The sequence below is a fragment of the Triturus cristatus genome, chromosome 2_1 (assembly GCF_964204655.1).
Source record: "Triturus cristatus chromosome 2_1, aTriCri1.1, whole genome shotgun sequence".
NCBI classification, from domain to species: Eukaryota; Metazoa; Chordata; class Amphibia; order Caudata; family Salamandridae; genus Triturus; species Triturus cristatus.
The window spans coordinates 387378895-387397019 of NC_140581.1; the positions used below are offsets into that span (position 1 = coordinate 387378895).

At 43.9% G+C, this 18125-nt stretch overlaps 1 long non-coding RNA gene across 1 annotated transcript in view; it reads right to left on the bottom strand.

The window, feature by feature from the left end:
* LOC146865351 (uncharacterized) overlaps positions 1-17655 on the bottom strand; it is a 1546523-nt gene extending 1528868 nt beyond the window's left edge. The window contains exon 1 of the long non-coding RNA XR_014970088.1: positions 16998-17655. This is a non-coding gene — a long non-coding RNA (uncharacterized LOC146865351). The remainder of the gene's footprint in view (positions 1-16997) is intronic.
* Positions 17656-18125: the final 470 nt, after the last annotated feature.

The following is an 18125-nucleotide window of genomic DNA, read 5'->3' on the forward strand; positions in this document are numbered from 1 at the left end:
TGGCGCTCGCGTATTGTTTTTATTAAAGACATGCCTGATTCCACGATCGTGTTTCACTGCGCATAGCCATAACTCCTGTTTCAACGTAAAGCATCGAACCGTCTGCGGAGCATTGCCTCGTTGCTACGTAAGCAGACAAGGTTTATTGCGTGACCTTACGCGGCACCATTTTTAAAAAATCTTTGTTTCCTCTTGATTTCCTTTTGTCGCAATGTACTGAGAACCTCAGAAGCGACAAGAAGCATTGTCAATTGATACGCATACATTAAGCAGGAATTCAACAACACTCTGCAGGAGATAATTATCACAGGTTCCAAGTTTTGACTCCTGTAATATTGCATTTCGTTTTCCTCTACTAAGTTGGAACACTTATCCATTTGTACTTGCATGTACGTGCTTCTGTGATCTGCACACAGTGAACTTTTCACATTAGGTGACAACTGTGGCCACTTTTATTATTTTATTACTTGCTTCGTCAATATTTTTCTATTTCTTACTGTTTCATTACGATTGTGTGTAATATTACAGTTGTTAGAAATGATGTCTGGCATTTTACCACCTCCCTCATTTCTTTCCACATCAGCTGAACCATTAATGGATTGGGAAATATGGGATCCTTTATTTTTAGCATATGTTGAAGTCCTAGAGGGGGAGGAATGTGAACCCGAGAGAAAAGTGGCCCTTTTAAAACATTGTTGAGGTGGGATAGGATTGAAGGAATTTAAAAATGTACCTGCATTAGTCAATCCTGGTAATATCAATGCATATCAGTATGCATCTATGCAACTGGATCTAAGATATGGCAAAAAGAAAAATGTTGTCATGAAAAGGTTTGTTTTCTATTCAAGGAAACAACAACCTGAGGGATCCATTGAGGATTTTGGGTCAGCGCTTAGGTTCCTTGCCGTGACGAGCGACTTTGAGCATATCTCATATGAGCAAGTACTTAGAGACCAGATTTTAATGAGGACAAATAGCCAAAAAATACAAGAAAGGTTGTGACTACGTCTGATATGTCCTCAAAATGCTGCCATTGAAATAGCCAAGTCTATTGAACATTCTGAGAATTTTGTTAAAAAAAATAAGGGCCAATGAAAAAAGTGAAGTATTTAGTGTTTCTAAAGATGCTGATAAATCAAAGAAAACACCTACACAAGAATTTGAGGGTTTTCAAGAACCTGATGGTGGTATAAAGGGATGAAGCTGTAAAACAAAAGGAATTTCCTATTGTGTTACAGATGTGGGAGTAGTGGGTATTTAGGTAACTCTAAGATATGTCCTGCCAGTGACAAGTTAAGTGCAAAGTGTGGCAAGAAGGGACATTTCTGCAGAGTATGCAGATCAACATCCAGGAGAGTAAATATGATTCAATATCATGATGAAAGTGTATGTGATAGCTATGAACATGAAATTAACCCTGTCCTTTCATCTGTGGAAATGAAGGAATCAGCAAATTCCCCTCCTGTACGACTTCCATTGATGGTGTAGGATTGCAACCTTTGGTAGATTCTTATGCATGGTATACAATTGTAGCGCAAGACATTGTAAGGGACAAATGGCCACATAGGGAAATTGATCCTGGTGTTACACCTGGGGGATACACTGGGCATTACATTGATTATTTTTTGGGCAATTTGGAGATTTCAGGACATCACACCTTTGGAAAAGTTTATGTGGCAAAATCAGGGCAATCTCTTCTGGTATGGCCACACCAAGAGGGAATAAGAATCAAACTTGATCCTAAGGTCAATACTCCAGTATATGTCATAGGACCTTCAAAGGTGCTCGAATGTGACAATTGTGATTTTATTTTGGATTTAAAAGCACAATTTCCAAGGGTTTTCAGTGACAAATTAGGAGAATACCAAGGGTTTAAACATAGCATTAAACTTTGTGACAATGCTGTCCCTGTTCATCACAGAGTGAGAAATGTTCCTTCATCATATAGAAGCAAGCTTAAAGAAATGCTGAGAGATTTGTGTGATAAAGATATTATTGAGCCTGTTGAATCATCGCCATGGGTTTCTCCGGTGGTGATTTCAGTAAAATCTTATGGGGAACTTAGGTTATTTGTGGACTTGCGCAGCCTAAACAATGCTATATGGGTGGATGCCCATCCCCTTACTAATTTACATGAGATGGTGTCTACTTTAGCTGGTGTGCAAGTATTCTCATGTAGTGACTTAGCTAGCACTTACCACCAAGTAACCCTGGATGAGGAGTCCAAGAATCTTACCGCATTCATAGCTCCTGAAGACCTATTTAGGTATTGTGGCATGCCATTTGGGCTTGCTAGTGCTACCTAGCTTTTCCAGAGATTAATTAAGGAAACTCTTGATAGGTTAACGGGTGCAATAGCATTCCAAGATGACATACTTGTGTACGGTAAGAATGCTGAGGAGCATAATCAATCTAAAAAAGTACTTACTGCATTATCAAGTAGAGGCCTCACACTTCGCTTTGACAAGTGGAGATTTAAGGTAACTGAGGTGGAATACCTGGGGCATTGTATTAGTGGTGTTGGTATCAAACCCAAGCGTAACCATGTGGAGAATTTCACCAATGCTCCTACTCCCACTTCCAAAGAACAACTAGTAGCCTTTCTTAGTTTAACCGAATTCTATGCTAAATTCATTCCAAATTATGCATCCAAAGTGGAGCCATTTAGTTGTTTACTGAAGAAGAATGCAAAATTTGAATGGACAGAGGAGATGTCCACAGCATTCAATGCTTTGAAAGGATTTGTAATAAATGCAACATGTTTAAAACCTTTTGTGAGTAGAAGAAAATTAATTATCATGGTTGATGCTAGCGATAGTAGATTGGGTGGAGTATGAACACAGAAAGACAATGGGAAGGAATGGATTGTGAGATTCAACCGCGTGATAAAGGAAGCAATTCAACTGTCAGTCAAGGGTAGTTTGAACTGGTGAAATGCTTTACAATCCATGTTGTTAGCATATAGAACTTGACCTCCTTCTGTGACCTTGGTTAGTGCATTTGAATTGCTTAGGGGACATAAATCCAGCACAAGGTTAGTCCCCTGGTGACTGAAGAAGAAACAGAGTAACTGATGTGGATTATGAGGGGATCTGGCATAGAGTTGTGGAGTATAAGGAAAAGATGAAACAGGATATGAGAAGGTGGAAAGGAACTGTAAGTAAACAGGCAGTGGAAATTGGGGATATGGTACGCATCAAAAAAGATGGCAGAGTCAGTAAGGGATGTCCAACTTGGTCATCTCCCAAAAAAGTCATTGAAGCTTTTAGAAACATTGTGCGGTTTGAGGGTGGAATCTTAACAGAATATCCTTAATTTTAAGGGGGAAAACAAATTTTGAAGACTTTGGAAGCAATGTACTCCTGGATATTAAGGAACAGGATAGTGTTGAAACTACTGAAATGTGTCCTGCAGGGAATGATACAGTTGTTCCCCAGTGTGTGAGGTCTTGTCGCCCTCCTGTGAGATTCCATGATTATGTTATTAGTTAAAAGAAATGTTATAATGATGATTTGTTCATTTTATTTTCATTTTTATTGTGAAGGGGGAAGGTGTGTTGTGTGTCTACAATCATGTTTTCCTCGTGCTCGTACGCTCTCATTCTTATGTGTATTGTAAGGTGGACATGAGCGGGATACCGTTGTGGCGTGCTCGTGCCCACTTCATAAATCGCCCTTGCATGGATCAACGGAGCTGGGTTCGTGGGGAAGGGGTGTGTATATGTTTGAATGTTTGTGGGGGGAGATATATGTGCAGATTGATGTAACGGTGATGGATTCGTTACTTGACCTCAGAACCAGACAGTCTTGTGGGTTTGCATCAAACATGGATCTTCATAAAGATACCGAGTCCGTGTGTTTCTTCTAAAGTAAGATACCGTATCTTACCAGAGCTCCCCTCATCCCATCCTCCAGTTTTAAGCAGGCGGTAGGATGTACTCTGGAGTGGTGATATTGACATCAACCCCGAGGAAGTTAATTTGTGTTCCAGGTTCAAACTGTGAAACTAATCTGGCAAACCTCTACCGCCTTCCCTTGCCCCAGCGCAGGTGTGTCCCTTACCTGTGGTGTTGCAGGGATTCTGCTTATACACAGAACTATGCGTAGAACCCCAGGACCTCAGTGAATTGTGGTGTACCAGAAACTCACCTCAGAACCCAGAACCCAGTATCCGGCTAGCATAAGTGTCCCATTCGTTATCCGAGATTTGGCTCGGCGATCCCAATGAAAAGACAACCCAGAACAAGCGACTCAGTGTACTCTCAGGAATGGTGGGAATCGGAAATACCTGTTTGTATATTATTCTCACATCAGTCCACAACAAGAATCAACAGAGGCACGGTGAAAATAAAAAGAGTTTATTTTTATAGACCACGTGTCCTCAGATGCAGTACTTTGGCTAATACAAGCAGACAAATGATTATAATTAAATCCATCAGCATCGTTACAATACCATAGAATATAAAAGGAGTGATCATGTTATAATGACAGTGGATACTACCTCCTTCCCTTTACTAAGAAGCTAATATTATTATTATTCTAATAGAAGGTCTCTTAGGCTTGAATAGGGGACCCCATACCTCAAAGATCAACTTAGTGAAATCACATCACAGGAGCATCAGGAGTCTTCTCGCAGGAAGGCTCGTCTTCGGTCTGAATATTAAACATGATGTCTGCAATATTAAAAGCACCAACTTTCAGGTATTCGCAGCTGCCTGTGTGTTATGGCTAAATAGTGGGTCGATCAACCTAGAGTGGAAAACATGCATTGTCTAACAACCCAGACTGTTTGTCACATCATGTACAGACCAAGGTCGCTGCGCAGAGCTCGGGATGGTAACAACAGATTGCTCTCATGTGAGGCAAAGCGCGAGTCAGCAGTTTGTTTAAACAATAACATGTAGACGCAGTGTCGTGTGCAAAAGCAGCAAGATGGCTTTCTAACATCTAACGTGGATATGCTAACTTAACAATGTATGTACGTATTAAGGGAGTCCTTACTACATGCCCCCTTGATCGAAGCACTAATCAGTAGGCAAGAAAATAGAGAACGCAGAGTTCAGTTGCTACAGAGCAGAACAAGGCGTATTCAATATAAAAAACGAGTTGCAGTTCAGGCAAAGTCCGAAAATGAAACACGAAAAGGGGAGAAAAAAATAAAATAAAAACTCAAACATGTAATGGGAAAAAAAAAAATGAAAAAACGCTGCGCCGGGCAGCAGTCCAAAGGCACAGGTAATGTTCACGACATGGGAGTAAAAACATAGTGGACGACAGTTCACTCAATCCATGAACGTATATGCAGCATACGTGGCAACTGCTTCCAACAGGAAATCGTTTGCAGAGCCACTAAAAGTTTCAGCCATCCAGTTAATCAAAGAAAAGGAACATACATGTTCTTCAATAAGCGGAGCCTCTAGCACGATCAGAGGGCAACCGACGTGTTCCTCCAGATAGCTCATATTCAAGAAGTCATAGGCAGCCCTTGCGATGTCCCAATTACCCAGGATACCATGCGCCGCACCACAGGCCATAATCCGAACACCAGAACAGGCAAACTCGTGAGACACTAAGGGCCTCATCAGTCGATCATAATCCGGCACCGGAGACACCGTGTTGGTTAAGCACAAATCCAGAGGCCATTCAAAGGGACAATCTAGGCAGTGAAAAACAGGTTGTACGCAGGTGAAGTAGGAATACCGGAAGGATAATCCATACGCCAGGCTCAAAGTCGCCAATGGCAGCGTACCATAATAGTCAAGCATCCTGTCACGAAGAAGATGCAGACGGGACAGGCTGTCGTCTGGCACAGAAAGAGCAGCCATTCCGTAGTATGAAAAGTAAAAGTAGCACACCTGCCACCAGCGCCAGAATCAGCGGGACACCTCCAAAGACGCTCGAGAAAATAGAATGAAAAAATGCCGGGATCACACCAAAAATAGTTTGGAAGGAGGTCACGAGGCCTGAGCCCACAAGTTTAAAAAAATGAGCCAGGCCGGTTGTGGACGAGGCATTGAAAATTGTTTGGATCAAAGCTCCAAAATGCAGGGGGAGGTCAGTATTCAAAAGCGCCTGTACCTCAGTGCGCGTATTTGCCACGTGAAGGACAAATGTTTCTCGGGAGGAAGTCAATGGCACCTCCTTTTGGGACAATAGAGCTCTTATTCTGCTCATCTTGTTGAACTCTGCTTTCAAGGTCGGAATCGAAGGCCAGATGGAAACATCCAGCCGCCCATGCGGGGGTGGAAAGAGAACATTATTGCAGCAGACTACTCTCTGCGATACAGTAACTATATATGGGATTCCCACTAACATCCCGCAGCAAGCTTCATTATTCAAAATCAAATAACTACCGTTTGCAAGCAGCGTGAAAGATGGTGTAATCACTGGCACCGGGATACCTTTGAGGACGCAGGCCAAATTCGGGGCGTGTACATTGCAAGCACCGTGCAACTGAATGGGCCTACATACTACAGAATGATCAGGTGTCGTGGTACATTCCTCCCCTTTCAGATAAACCTCAGTACCGTCTCTTGTACATCTATACGTAAAAGGGAGGGACCAAACCTCATGTATGAAAGCGGTACCCAGCTGTTCATATCTACCCAGAGCATAGTGTTTCATACAGGACGTAAACTTAAAAAGCGCGAACGGAAGAGTGATCAACCCATGTACTAACCACACGGCCGAATTCAATTCCGCCACAGAAAAAGGTAACGGCTCCAATTTTTCAATATGTAACAAGTAATATGTAGCATCTTTCATGGACATGAACTGCTGTTTCTCAGTAAGGTTAAAGGGAAGAAATAATGATGTTGTATTCAGATAGTCCCAGGGGACCTTTCCTGCCTTTAACGTTTGTAATGTCCATGCAAACTGCATAACAGAACGCAACTGGTTTTGACCATGATACAATACAGACATATCATCATGTACAATATCAACAATTGAAGAAACAATATTATCCAACGTATAAATTCTTGAAGAAAGAGTGTTAATGCTGTTATCAATAACGGCTAATACCTTTTCCATATTCGCTTGATCAATAGCTCTCAATCTGGAAGCCGCCTCAATTTGCGACAATTTCCATACTTCGTTGTAAATAGCATACGCCCACCTTTTGGATCTGCCACCCACAGGACCTTTAACAAAATCATTCAAATCTATTTTGTCATGTAATCTTGATAAATGAACTTTGACAGATGCCAAGGTGGAATGTCGCAGCCAGGACTGACATAATTTCCCTACAGAGTAGGTAGTTACTGTATGAGATGACTCAAACCGAGGGTCTACGTGTTGCTGTGTATACCCCGGTTTCAGACCTAGAAAACGACGTTGACAGGTATCTGAACTGCTTTGCCAAATCAACCATCCGTCACTACTAAATTTCGAAATATTGAAAGATGTATTAGACACCAATGACTGCAAAGCAGGAAGGGACAGATCTGTGTGGTTAACCCAATTTGGGTAAGCGCCCAGATCTGGAACAGAAGGGGAATTTATTTTTTTAGAAGTGGCCAATCCGAAACAGGTGGTCTGGAAAATGGTTGAATTTAAAAACAACATATGATTTGGTACAAGACAGGCACGATGTAAAGCTTCAGTTCCCTGAACCTGCCACGGTTTGGAACCCCAAACCGATTTAAGATCAATAGTAGCCTTCCATAGATCATAACCTTTGATTGACAACTCATCCATAAAGGACTTAGAATAGAGTAGTTTGGTGTGTGTCAGTCTAACCTTCGAGGCAGACTCAGGCATAACTTTAAAATAAAAGGATGCCGGGTCGGAAACGCTGAAATCAGTAAAATAAGTATACTTATCAACTAATGTAGGTGAACTGCCGAAAGAGGGGGTGGGACAGTGTTCCCATTGGGTAAAATTTACAAAATTACGAAAAGTGTTTGCTTTATGCAGGAAGTGATTGCCATAATGCTGAAAACAATACTGTTCCGCATAGTTAGCCGCATTCTCATACAAATCTTCTGCATCAAAAGCGGCATAATATTTCAAATCAGAAAACAGCGCTTCAATGGCATGAACATCCCAATCATGAGAACGAATGTTCTGCTTAACCACATCACCCATAGAAACACGAAAAACATTGGGTACATTGATGACCTCTGTAGGACCATGAATTTGGAATTTAACAGCATCCCACGCAATTCCATCCAAAACGGGCCAGGCAGTAATATTCACAAAAGTCTGGTTCCTTTTCATGATGTGGGACGATGAGTGGGGGGCCAAAGTTCCATTGATAAGTCTAATTGTAGATCTTTCTTTAAGATAGTGGCCATCCACCAGACGGATAAACACTATCACAAATCCAATGGACATAAACAAAAAAATACTGATAAGCAACAGCCAAATGTATGTCCAAGGGGTTACCAAAAAATGTCGTTTAAACCAGCTTGCAAAAACAGCAATGTTCGAAGGGGGAGTGGAGGGCAATGAGTTAGTGTCAAAGGAGAAACGGGACTGTTCAATCGCCGTAGATTGTAAAACAGGCGAGTGACCATTTGTAGGATAAGCGTACTCAGTCTCTTCGGGCAGACCACCAGCCGGTGGTATTAACAAGGGATCAGTAACTGACTGCATCTCGATGGCAACATCAGACAAGGTGTTAGAAGCAGGAACCAACATTGAATTTCTTTGCATCGTCTGTCATGAAACTGCTGGAGTCAGACTAAGAAGTATCGGCCACTCGCTGAAGTTTGACATTGTCAATAGAGATGTACCTGTTTTCTTTTCGACCAGGAAGTGGAGGTAAAATGACTGTTCTTGTACCCTGCACTCCAAGCACTGGAACCGGTGCACGATAAGAGGGGCCGAACTCCTTCTTGTTCTCCACCTTCTCACGGACAAGGTCTCCAACTCGGGGTAGCCAGCCGACTACCGGAATCTGAACCTCAGCTTCAGACGTGGAGGGCAAGTGTTCCTTCGAAAGAGTGTCTCTGGCTTCTTGTAGAGTCTGCAAAACAGCACAGTGATCATCTACGTCAAAGGGTGCGGTCGACGCCGCCATGTCTAGACCATCAAGGTCTGTAACAAACATTCTGATTCCGAAGAGCATCATGTACGGGGTCCGCCCACCCAGAGACCTTCTAGGGAGATTATTAAGTGCATGTTGGACATTATACAAATGGGCTAGCCAGTTCCGGCCTGTGCCTAAAACACGTGCTGTCAATGATTGCTTTAAGTCACGGTTCATTCGCTCCACCACACTATTACCCTCAGGTCGGTAGGGGGACGAAAATTTGACTAGGACCCCCAAATTTCTCATAGCCTCCTTGTTAGCCTTAGAGGCGAACGCAGGGCCCTGATCAGAATGGAAGGTACCACACGCAAAAGTTCCCACAAAGACACGCAAATCCCTGATGACAGTCCGCGAGTCAGCACTCCTTTGTGGCCATACCCAAAGAAAACGTGTGCACGAATCCACTGCAACCAAGATATACTTGTACGCAGTATCAGAAGAAAAAGGACCGCAGTGATCTAAATAAACACAACCAAATGGCTTATTTGATATGTACAACTGTGTTTGTGGTGGGCGCGCAACAGCGGAAGGTTTAATCTGTTGGCAAATGTCACAATCAAGAACATAAGCGCGCGCTTGTTTATATAAACCAAACCACCAGTAACGTTGTTGTAACAGAGATATAGTAGCGGACACGCCGGCGTGGGCTGACGCCAACCCCTCGTGCGCTGCTAGTATCAGAGCTGGTCTGCAGTCCGCGTTGGGAATAATTCTGTCACCAACGTCGTTAATCCTCACTAACGGGACGTTATCAGGACTTAAGTGATAAAAATAACGAGAAGGAAAACCCTTTGGGTAATCACTTCCCTTCTCTGTAGCAGCAATAGCTGCCAAGATGTCATCATCAATCTTACTTTTGGATCTTGTAACTGCTGCCACTAAATATGTAGCCACTGCGGTTTTTGCTGCCTCGTCAGCCAAGCTGTTACCGACAGCATGGACACCAAGTCGTTGGTGACCAAGAGTGTGAATAACATTCACGAGAGGGAGACGGTCTTTAAAGTCTGCCACTCGAAACCCAAAGCAGTTTATGCTTAATTGTGCTACCTTTGGTATCTTGATAATCGTTTTGAGACCAGAAGTGTAAGTTGTCATTGTAGGACTGGACACAATAAAAGGAGTCACTTACTATAAGAGTCGTGACTCGGGGATCAGCAAACTCCAGTGCAAGCACCAGAGCCCGAAGCTCCGCCAATTGCGCGGTACAATCACCCAATGACTGCGTATGCACTGCATCAGATTGGAATTCACCATTTACGAATGTACCCACGACAATTGCGCAAGCCGCAGAATAGGCGTGCTTTGATCCAATCGCGGGCTGCGCCGAGCCGTCAGTGTATATGACACAATGGTATTCTTCGAGCGGGCGCAAAGACAGAGGAGCTGGATGAACAAATTCATACTGCAAGTACTCCTGAGTCTGTAATGAGGCGTCAAAGATATAAGTGACATCTGGTGATGTCAGAGTTGTGGCCCATTGTATCCACCGTGGATGCAAAGCTTTAGAATTTGGTACACTTGCTTTAGTCACTGCCTCTAGGGCAGGATACTGTGTTACAACCAGAATCTGTTTTCCATGCGACAGTGCGCGTTCCTTAAGGATCGCCATCTGTACTGCCGTCAGAACTTTCTCGACTGTGGAAAAACGTAATTCAGCAGAGGTGTACAAGTGTGATTTATACGCAATGGGGACTGTATCGCCCTCATTGAACGTCAAATACGTGAAACCCACGGCGCCTGGTACTATTCTTATTACCAGGTTAGTGCGGTTATCACGCGTCAGCAAGTATTTTGAAGCAAGAAGATCAGCCTGTAAAGACTGTAAAATAGCAGAGTGTTCTAGCTGCCAGCTAGACTTCGAAAAAGAAGGTTGTACCAACGCGTAAAGCGGCTTGATACGCTGGGCATAATCAGGAATATACGTACGTCCGAAATTCAGAAAGCCCAGGAGAGATTGTAATTTTTTCAGCATTGTAGGAGCGCGCAAGCATGCGCACTTCTCCAGAAAGTGGGGAGCTAACCCCTTACCTTCATTGTTGAGCTCATAGCCCAAAAACAACACTGCATATTCCGCGATGTGAGACTTCGCAAAATTAAATTTGTAGCCATAGTCCGCAAAACTCACAATAATATTGTCGACTCGAGACAGATGTGGCCTCAGCTCATCATCCGTGAGATAGATATCGTCAACATAGGAGTATGCGTCGGGGTCTATTCTCTCTAAGAGAGAGACCACGCGAGCGGAAAAGACGCCAGGGCTGTTTTTGTAGCCCACGGCTAATCTCGTAAACTGTTTTTGTTTGCCGCCCGAAGTAAACGCTGTCCACTGGCTACTCAGTGTGGACAGGTTGTGGCTAAAAAAGCCATTAGAAATGTCAAGTGTCGTTTTAAATCTCTTACGCACGAGACTGTCGACAAGAGCCGAGCTGTGAGTATTTTGTACTGCGCAGGTCCGGCAATGCGAATTTAGATGCCGGTAATCCAAAACTAAATGGTACGAGCCGTCAGGCTTCGTTACAGTGAATAAAGGGTTATTCATAGGGGACACACAAGTTTCAATAACACCCTGATCTTCCAATTGTTCAAGGATTGCTGCGACGTGCGGTCTAGCTTCACGACGCATGGGATATTGGGGTTGAGGCTGGGGCATAGACCGCAATGGAATCTCATGGCAGGGGGACAACCGGTCCCATCCCACCTGAGTACGATACACCACCAGCGCAAGCGCCAGCGCCCACTCCTCAGCGTACACTCCAGCCTGGTCCTTAGGCACTGTGTGCGCAAAGGACGGGAGGATCACCTCCTCCCCTCTAGGAGCTTCTAAAATGAAAGCTGGGGGCCAATCTGCCTCCGCTAGGAGGATATCATAGGTGGTAGTCAGATTATCCCAAAAAATCCCCTTTATTGTACGTTGAATGTCACCCTCAATTAGTAAGACTATTTCATAAAGTCTGTCAGGGGGAGCCACTCTGGTGTCAGCTGTTTCAACAGTAACCAATATATCAGTTGCTGTCGCCGCCAGAAATGGACGCAGAGCTTGACGGACTATGGTAATTTCCGCTGCGCTGTCCAGTAGCGTCAGCACCCATGTCCGGTTCCGAAGCTGTGTCCGAACTATCTGAGGCATACCTTGCCGTCAGAGCAGCCACTTTCTTCTTCTGAAACGGGGGTCTTTGTCATGCAAATTCGTCCTGCTTGCCTTTACCCTCAGTCTGCCGGGGCTGGTCACGTGGTTGTGGAGCACCCCGACCTTTGCCACCGCCTCCGCCACCGGACTGTGAAGCCGATGTTTCCTGTGAAGAACGAGGAGAACGTTGTTCAGAAACCTGAAACCTATCAGGAGACTTAATAGTAGCACAATCTCGCAGGTCATAAGTGCATTCACTACCTGACTGAACGGGAGAGGCAGGCCGAGAGCCCTGTTTCTGCTGCTGCTTTCCCTGTTGTTTTGACCGCCAATTTTGTTTCGGAAAATTTGGACAGTCATCCTTACCAGAGGCTTCCGCCTTACCCTGCTGCTTAATCTCGGGAGTTTTGACCACAGGTTTAACTCCTAAAGAGCTACGACCCAATTATTTTCGCAAATTCCCGCGGCTTATCCTCATCAGCAACTTTCTTCAGTTCATTACGAACTTGGAACTGCATAGCATCACCCTTAAGGTTACACATTATCATGGTAGCCACCAGGTCAAACTGTCAGAGGAGCCGCATTCCTAATTCTATCGCAGACTCCGCACCGTGGTTATCTTGAACACGTTTAATAACGGAGGGCAGCACCGACATAGACGGAGTGCCAAAGCACTGCGAGTACGTCGCTGCAAATACCTTGCCCCAGTTTACACAATCATCAATGTCGGGGACCAAGTCTTTAGGCAAACTAATGGTAAGGATCCTGTGTTTCTCCACAGGAGTAGTATTCGGGTAAACCGCTTCTATTTGGTCAAATTTTTCAGCAAGCCAAAAGGGGAAATCATCCCGCGTTTGGGGGCGCTTGCCCATAACAGAATTAACCATAACAGGACTAATGACCACCGCATGATGGTCAGTAGGCTGTCCCGCAACAGCAGGTGTTCCCGCCTGCATATTGCGTGACACGTACTGCACCAACGCCCTATATACTGCAATAAGGGCAGTGTGTAGTACACGCAACTCAGCCACCGTCACCGTGAGGTAACGGGGATGAGGCGTAAATCCGGCTAGTACCGGCCAAGTGGCCCCTGCAATCGATAAAGGGCCCATTCTCTGCGATATAACCACATGGGGAAGGGCGCCATTAAACCAAATAAGATGCTGCCAAGCAGATATTGGTATTTTCTGTGTCCTATACGGTGTATAGTTCGCTGGCACGGCAGTGGCAGTGTAAGAATGAAAGGTATTATCGTCCTCACTTACTGCCGGAATCGTCACCCAAGAGTAGAACAACTCATAAGGATGAGCCGCATCGGCTCCTACCACAAAGATGACGTTCATACCAGTGTCCGGCACCCCATACTGCATCAAATGACGTTTCAGAGCTGCACGGCTATGCGCCGCAATATCTACCGCCATAAGGACAAGCTACACTCGAAGTAATCAGAAGCACAAGGGTTCATTAACCTTTTTAATGATCAAGCTCGAAGAAACCTATATCAAAAGAAATAGGTAGGTTTAAATCCGTCAGACTTGTTATCCGGAAACAAGAATGAGGGTGTTGTGGACTAATATAAGCACTACTAAGGCATTTCAACTCATAGACCAAACATTAGGTGCGCCATGTTGCAGGGATTCTGCTTATACACAGAACTATGCGTAGAACCCCAGGACCTCAGTGAATTGTGGTGTACCAGAAACTCACCTCAGAACCCAGAACCCAGTATCCGGCTAGCATAAGTGTCCCATTCGTTATCCGAGATTTGGCTCGGCGATCCCAATGAAAAGACAACCCAGAACAAGCGACTCAGTGTACTCTCAGGAATGGTGGGAATCGGAAATACCTGTTCGTATATTATTCTCACATCAGTCCACAACAAGAATCAAATGAGACACGGTGAAAATAAAAAGAGTTTATTTTTTATAGACCACGTGTCCTAAGATGCAGTACTTTGGCTAATACAAGCAGACAAATGATTATAATCAAAAACATCAGCATCGTTACAATACCATAGAATATAAAAGGAGTGATCATGTTATAAAGACAGTGGATACTACCACCTTCCCTTTACTAAGAAGCTAATATTATTATTATTCTAATAGAAGGTCTCTTAGGCTTGAATAGGAGACCCCATACCTCAAAGATCAGCTTAGTGAAATCACATCACAGGAGCATCAGGAGTCTTCTCGCAGGAAGGCTCGTCTTCGGTCTGAATATTAAACATGATGTCTGCAATATTAAAAGCACCAACTTTCAGGTATTCGCAGCTGCCCGTGTGTTATGGCTAAATAGTGGGTCGATCAACCTAGAGTGGAAAACATGCATTGTCTAACAACCCAGACTGTTTGTTACACCATGTACAGACCAAGGTCGCTGCGCAGAGCTCGGGATGGTAACAACAGATTGCTTTCGTGTGAGGCAAAGCGCGAGTCAGCAGTTTGTTTAAACAATAACATGTAGACGCAGTGTTGTGTGCAAAAGCAGAAAGATGGCTTTCTAACATCTAACGTGGATATGCTAACTTAACAATGTATGTACGTATTAAGGGAGTCCTTACTACAGTGGCCAATTTTTAAAAAATGCCTCAGTACCTGCTGAAACCCTTATGGCACACGCTAGTCAGACATATTAGCCCACTTGAAGCTAAATGCAGTAACACATCACACGCACATTAAAAGGTTTACGTGCTTAGTGGCTATATGCTTTATACATAATAGCCACCCATTACATTCACCTGATTGAATAGGACATACAAATATATGCATATTTAGGATGAACTTGTCTCTACGTGTTGACATGTTGTTCTTACCAGGGAGTATTCAGCGAGCATGGCCGTTTTCCAATTTCTAATCTGAATTTGAAGAAGCGCATTCAGCAGGGGCACTAGGTAATATCGTGTGGCAAATCTTTTATTTCTGGCTGTACACATGGCTATGAACCTAGGTTAGACTGCAGTGGCTGCCGTACTTGCAGGTAGTATTAAGGGGAAATATTGACCTCTAAAGGAAATGGCCACAATTTAATTGAACAAAATAAAAAATAAAAGTAGTGTTAGAGTTCACTCCTTGTAGGTAATAACGGTAGACTCTCTTTATTTTTGTTTTTAATATGTATTTATCATTTTAAGAAAAAAAAGAAGTTATACCAGTAAAGCTGTAATACCTGAACAGTATATGAAAAGCATCAATCTCTTCTTATGTTATGCTTTACATAGAATAAAATAGCATTAACAATTTTGATTAGTCATAGCAAAGGTATATAGCACATCTTGGGAGCTAGACTCAGTGGTTCCACTGGTTATACAGGCTGAGATTTAAGAACTCTGAAGAGAAATCAACAGGAAAGAGAGAGACAAGTGGAGTAGTGAAGAAATACAGACTATGAAGGACAAGGAAGGAGGGTGGAAAGGGCGGGAGGGATGGTTTTGAGTGGACCCATATAGACATAGGTCTAGTTGTGCAGAAGGTCCAACTCTGAGTTCCCACCATGAGGGTCTAGAAAGGAGGGGTTGATTTTTGGAGCTTGAGATCTAGTTTATTCCATCATTTAGGGGAAACGTTCCTGTTGGCAGGCGGTTGTCCACACCTCTAATGCAGCACACTAACACCCACCTTGCATGGAAAGAGAGGATTTTGAGTTCTTTCAATTGCTGAGGATCGTTATTATACCTATTGGTATCAATACGTTTGATAAAGAGAGATCATGATGTTCTAGTTCGATCGGGAGGTTGTTATGCCAGGGACCAAGGTTGATGGAATGTAGATTTATTGCAAAGTTGATTTGGAAGGTTTGTTGAATGTTTTTTTCAAAGTGTTCTAATATATTTACAAAAGAAGATCATATGCACTAGGTGTTCTAGCGGCTTAAGTACAGTTAATGAAAGTTTTAGAACGTGAAGCCCTTGACATTCGCGGCGCTGACGCTGACTCGCAGTGTGACGCAGTCCATGAACTGGGGACTTGACAGGAGGAGCTCATTTGTGATTCGGCTCGTCGCACACTGTTCAAGCAGTCAGTTCCTGAGCGGTCTGTGAGGAACTTAATGTACAAAATGCTAAAACAGAACGAAACCACTAAAAGCACTTATTTTCAAACACGAAAAGCAAGCAAGTAGAGGCATCTTTAGTGTTTTTTTTTTTTGTTCAGTTAATGGTTTGGGGGAATAAATACCATACTTCTCATACAATGATAAATTGTATAGTGTGGACAGAGTTGAGGAAAAAGTGGAGTACTGTACAGCACCAGGTACATCGGGGGTAGGAGAGGGGGGGTTGACATGTTTATTCAAAGGTATACTACTACATTTTCATTTTTTGTTGTAGCTAAATTACGTGACTTGAAGATGATCAGACTAGCTTCTGTCACGTGGTAACCAGGGCTTCGAACGTAGATCCTCGAGTTAGTAAATTGGCAGCTGAACCACTAGACCCAAATTCCCTTTGCACGTTTATCACTATTGCATGTCCTCCCTTTAAAGGGCTCCTTTTTTCGGAAGCATGCATAGTTTGTTTAGAATCGACTAGTAAGCACCTCAACGCCACTACAGCGTGGTAAATCCAGAGCCTCAACTTTATTTTACTGAAACATACTACATATGACCTCACTATTTATTAGCACCTTACAAACAAGAGCTGACTTCAATATGTAAACACGATTCGTGTTGACCTTGTAAGGCGTTGACAGCTGCCAGAGGGTTAATTCTATTGTATCTCCTGCGGTTCTAGGCATTGCTTTCGAAATTAATCCATTAACACAATCCGTTCTCATTACCAGATTAACTTTACTTAATCCACTTGCTGAGTTAAAAAAAAATATCAGAATTACTCACTTACTTAGTCTTTGTGTTGCATTACCCGCTGGAGAAGCAGACATCCGCGGCAACGTCAGGCTGCAACCATAAATAAAAGGGGATCTAGCCCCTGCACTGCCATGCCACCTGGGGGGCTGCAATTTAACGCTGCAGGCTCCCACACACCGGACTCCAAAGTGACTCCGAGCCGCGAGCGGCGCAGCCAATCGGTTCACTCCTCGTAACAAGTCTGAGTGTCCGCGAGGAGCTGCAGGTGCAGCACGGGAACAGAGGTGAGATGTGCCGCTCAGTAATCTCCTTGTCCGGAATCCCTTCTGCGGGGTAGCCGGAGAGCCCTCACCTCGTCACTGTTCGTAGGGTGTAGAAGCAGGCAGGTAATGGGCACAGGCAAGTCAGCATTCCGTCGGACTTCCCTCCCTCTGGTATGTAGGTCACAAGCGTGCTCCTTGGGCAGGCTCTGCCCTCCGAGCCACGCGTCTGAACCGGATCTCTGCTTATCTGTTTCCTTTAAAAATAATTATTCCATTTAAAGTTGTTCTAGTTAACAATTATCGGTGTTTTGCAGGCAGTCCATTACTCAGCACTGTTGGCGTGGCTGTGCAAATATTTACTAAATGGCCACGCGCTGCTTAATGTAGTTTTTGCAGGCTTTTCCGTACCTTTATCCTGGTTCATGCCAATAGCACCTTACTTCCAAATCCTTCTCCTAATAAAAACCCCTATTTAAAGTTCTCAGCCGGCACACAATTCAGTGACTGTAAATATTTGCTTTGTAAATGCTGGATCGAAACACAGTTTAGCCGGTTTTCAGCATTAAAACTTGTGTCCTCTTTCCAAGTTTTAGCTCATTACATTTCGGCTGGTCTTTTATTTATCTTTTAGTATTTAAGCTTTGAAACACGTTTGGATTTCACTCAGAGGTAAGCTGCTTGCCTCACGTGCCTGGTATTTTGGAGAATCGTTGGTGTTCGGGCGTCAGTGCAAAGAGGGTGCGCAGCGTAACCCTATCACAGCCCCAATGAGAGTGCGGCACAGAGCGGGGGCGTGGCTACACTCCTCTCGTTAATAGACAACCACTGCTCCAGCACCAGATCTCCCATCCCTGTCCAGCAAAGGTGCCAAGAACATTCACTGGGTACAAAGACGCACC